This window comes from Meleagris gallopavo, chromosome 3 (genome assembly GCF_000146605.3).
Source record: "Meleagris gallopavo isolate NT-WF06-2002-E0010 breed Aviagen turkey brand Nicholas breeding stock chromosome 3, Turkey_5.1, whole genome shotgun sequence".
In the NCBI taxonomy this organism is placed as follows: Eukaryota; Metazoa; Chordata; class Aves; order Galliformes; family Phasianidae; genus Meleagris; species Meleagris gallopavo.
The window spans coordinates 54,635,243-54,640,139 of NC_015013.2; positions in this window are offsets into that span (position 1 = coordinate 54,635,243).

The following is a 4,897-nucleotide window of genomic DNA, read 5'->3' on the forward strand; positions in this document are numbered from 1 at the left end:
TGTTTTGTTTGGGGATATCTACAGCTTATAAAATTAGGCCCATAAAAATGACTCTAGCCCATTAGTTGCAGATAAGCATTAGTCACCCTGTTGTGGGAACAAGAAACAGAATGCCTATACTTGGAAAAAAGTACTGCTGTAACTGGATGGTAAAAAAAGTTCTTTCCAGTGTCACCAGAGTTAATTTGGCAAATTATCAAAATTGTCATATTTCTATAAACCACCTATAATTTCACTGCCTCTTAACATGTACATACACGTTTTTGTTTTTTTTTCCACATAGTCAGCTTGTGCTCAACAAAATAATGCCAAAAATGTTTATGCATACTGCAGCATACATATATTCCCATCTTCTCTCTTTTTTTTTTTTTGATGAAGAAATTTGAAATAATCTTTCATCTTGGGAAACAATATGAATTCTCTTAGATCTCCCACCATGTGGGCATGCACAACCGTGTGGGAAAAAAAAAAGTTTGGGTGCACGGTAGAAACATTTTCAGGATAGTTCTGAAATACATCACTGAACTTGTGCAAATGAGTGCGTTTTTACCGATTGCTCCACAAACACCAGGCATGTTTCTCTTTCTGATCAGAACCACCAACAATATAAAGTCAAAATGTCAGCTATCCTGGGCCTTTTGGGTGCCACACACTTAGAAAATGCCAGAAATAGACACAGCTTTTGGAGATGGAAGGGATCAGGAGCTGCTATATGCACAGATGAAAAATTCTAGCTTTAAAGTTAGTCACCTTCAATCAACTGTTCTTTTTTCCTTTAGAATGTTCACACTAACTCCACTTAATCCCTTGATGCAATATAAAATCTTTGTTACATTGGCACTGCTCCTTTATCAGGCACAAATTCAGAAATTGTGTGTGCATGTGGTTTTTTTAGTCTATTTATAAAAGCTGGAATCTCTGCAATCACTAGTGGCTTTGAAATTAGGCAGTTTTATAGATTTTCCACTCTTTCAGCAAGAGCTTTTTCCCTCCATACATGTTTAAAAGAGATCATTAAAATACACAGTGGGTTGTAAACACAAGTACCTCCTGCACTGATCAGATCCCCATCTCTCAGCTGTTAACAGTGCTGATAGATAAACATTGTGTGGAGCTCTGAGAGCTGGCAGAGCCCTTGCCATGGCTGCATCAAAGCTCACTTTTTTCAGAAAAGCTGTTTATAAAAAATAAAGAAACAAACAAAAAAACAAAACAAAAAAAAAACACACAAAATCTGTCTAACTCACAGGACATGTTAGTTGCGAGCTGTTCTTTCCATTCTGTTTTCACCCTGTCTCAAAAGTTTGTCTGTGCCAACACTACCGGTGAGGTGAGACTGAACTCTGCAGTTGGCAGTGCCTTCAGCTCTTTATCCAAATGAAATAAATAGGGCCAGCATGCACATCACCTCATTTATTAACCTTGTACAGTAAGGATGAGCTTTTCTTCTGCACACCGCTGCTCTGCCAGAAAGGTCCTTAAATGCAGGAGATGGGAAGCACCATGAGAAAACTTCACAACTCTCAGCAGGGATCTCATACAACATCTGTAAAATCACAGAAGGCATCATTTGAAGATGCTTGCAGTAAGCAGAAATTAATTAGGAAGCAGGTCCAGCTCAGAGGTCCATCCACAGCCTAAAACTAGGGAATCTGTCCATAAGTAATGGTTTTCTCTAGAAGCTTCATGATTTTGGCATCTTGGCCACTGAAAGTAGTGAATGGAGAATACTGAGAAATGGGAAAGGGATGGGAGTAGTGCTACAAGCAAGTTCTTTCTCCTTGTAAGTAATTCTTCCTACACCTTTGATTTTTATGGTACCTCTTCCAGTTCTATTATGTAGTTTTGGGGACATGGTGACCAGAATCACAGACAGAATCACCAAGATATGGTGAGATTGCAGTGAAATAATCAAGTTGGTTTTCATACCATGCTAGCTATTCACACTGCTTCAGAGTGTTTTATTCTCATCAATTATCATTTCCAAATGAAACAAGGAAGATTGTTCTGTCTGTCTGCATCCCATTCTCCTCTCAGGATTAATCCACCTTTGAAAGGCGTGTCCTCTTTCTCTACCGGACATCCTTGTGAAACCATTTTGTGTCTTCACTGGTTGGCTCAGTACCAGTATTTTATCAGAATTACCCATCACAGTCTAGGGTCACATCTGCTTCCTCTGTATCAGCCTCACGATCCCTTTTTGCATCCTCTCCTTCAGAGGGAGAGATGTGGGTTTACTCCCAAGAAGTGAGGTGCCATCCACACGGCTGTCACCAGGCTGCTAGCAATACCCAACCCAGCCTTTGTTGTTCTCTACACTAAAATGCATTAGCTCTTTTTAGACAGCTAAAAATGTACTAAGGCCACTGTCCATAATGTTCTATATCTAAATCAAAATTGCAAAGCTCAACCCCAACAAAGCCCTTCTTTTAAAATCAGCCTTTCCTGTTCCGCTAAGTTTTCTCCAGAGAACATCCGATTTATCCTTGTGATTTTTCCTCATTTCTTTGGAGCTCATGGCTGCTTTCCAAGAAAGGGCTTTCTTCAGGCACAACTTTCCATCTGTCCTTGGTGACAAAGAAATATCCTTCTCTGTCTGTAGGTGGGTCACAATTGCTCTCACACTATGGCTCCAACAGTGCTTTAAAGACTTCGTTTAACAACATGTACTCAGTTTTTCACTTCAAGATCTTTACGTATATAATCAAGGATTTCTGTTATCTCTCATTTACCTCATCCAGATTCTTGCCAGGAATGATTCTTTCTAACTGCACCTTTTCTATGTCTGCACTGCCTTCAACTGTTTCTTTCAGTTGTCCCTTAATTTATCTTCTTTCCTCCTGACATATTTTGTATTTTTTTTTCCAATTGCACAATTTCATGTGTTAAAGCCAGATATGACGATCACATATCTATCCCTTCTTTTCTCTCACACTGTGTTATTAAAACCTCTTATAGGCTGTAGTATCTTCATATCATAGGACTCATAAAAAGCGTTTGGAGAAAAGTGTAAAAAAACTCCTGCTCCATGAGCTTCCCAGGGGCAGCTGTAACAGATCTCCCACATCATCTTCACAGCATCAGGCTCAGGGGCTTTTGCTGCCTGAAGACTCTTTCCTGTGAGGACTAAACAGTGTGACTCAAGTGATTCCTGACTCAGTGCCATAGGGAAATGCTACAGAGTGCTAACGGGAACACACTACAGACCTACATTAAATCCCATAATAAATTTTCAGCAAAATGAATCCCTTCAGGATTATATCTCCTTCCAAGTGTAGCTATTTCTTGAGGAATTACGTCCTCAGTTTTGGAGAAGAGGAGAATCGTTAGGCCATTATGGTCTTTTTCAAGCCAGGCCATTCTACGATTCTATGATAAAAGAGCAAACTGATCACAGAACATCTCTGCTGCAGCCTGCACCTGGCTGAGGGCAAGAGCACTTGACACATGCCAGGCAAAGTAACACATACAGAACTGGTTCCCTCCTCACAGTCTATTTCAGAGCCCTGAGAAAGTTCGCACAGAGCAGTTGTGCACAACTCCCTCATTTCTCACCACCACACAACAGAGATCTTGCTTCTCTATGCAAAACATAGTTAGAACATATTAATTTAAAAAGTGGTATTATTGCTTTCCTATAAGACAAGTTGCAGCAAAAGTGAAGGCAGACACGAGTGCTAGCACTCACATTTTGCTAATCTTTTATCAGATGGTTTAAAAATTCATGCATTGCTTTGCCCTACAGATCCTGACTTGTTCCAGTGATATACACTCTGCAATGACACGAGCCTTGCAAGAAAGGCTGGACCTGTCCCCAGGATCCCAGTAGTTCTGAAATATATGGTAGTTGAACCAGCATAGAATCACTTAGCAGTATCACTGGTACAGTCTTGGCATAAAACGTGTATCCGAATCCTTGCGGTTGTTCACTGAGCAACGACCAGTTGTTCCAATACAAAGACAACGGTTACCTCCACAAGCCACTACCCGCACAGGCTGCACCACACAGTGCTGCACAGCACCCTAATACAGAAATCACATACTTTCAGACACTGGCCTGCAAACCAATACCAAAACCAGTGATTTATCTGTGTACAAGAATAAAACAACAAGTCAAAGCATCACCGAGTTTATGAGAGGCTGAAGAATCAGAATCATTTTATTTGGAAGGGACCCATAAAGGCTACCTAATCCAGCTCCCTTGCAATGAACAGGGACATCTACATAAGGAACAAATCCATATCCCATACCTTCACTAATCAGCTTCCCTAACTAATGCTCAAAGACTCAGAGAAGCAATTTTCAAAGCTGTCACAGGCAGCAACGTATTCAAAATCAAAACACTCAACACCATTGCAAATAGAATAAATTAGCGATCCTTCCTCTGAATCACAGGATCATTCCATTCATGCACTCCAGCCTTCTGCTACCAGTTCATTTTGTATAGACCATGGGATTTTCAGAGAGCACGCTGCAGATTTTCATTGTTTTGAGACATAAGAAACAACACCCACAGCCCAGTATTTGGCATAAGCTGGACAGATAGCAGCCTACATGAAGTCAATCTAGGGTTTTCCTGCAATTCCCTGAATCCTAGAACTGGAGTTCCAAACGCGGAAATGCAAACAAATAAATAAATAAATAAAAGGATGAAGCAGATGCGCAACACAAAATATCTGTTTTAAAAGTTCCGTCGCTCCCATACCTGTATCGTCGATGCCGCGCTTGCCAGCCCCGACTGGCGACAAACGCCCTCCGACCCCTGTGCAGCAGCAGCACCTGTGGAGCCGGCGGCGGGGCGGGCAAGGGTAAGCGCAGAGGAGGTAGGCGGCCCCGCGGGCTATGGGCTGGAAGCCGGGCCGCTCCCCAGGCACCGCCGCCCCCAGAGGCGCTGACC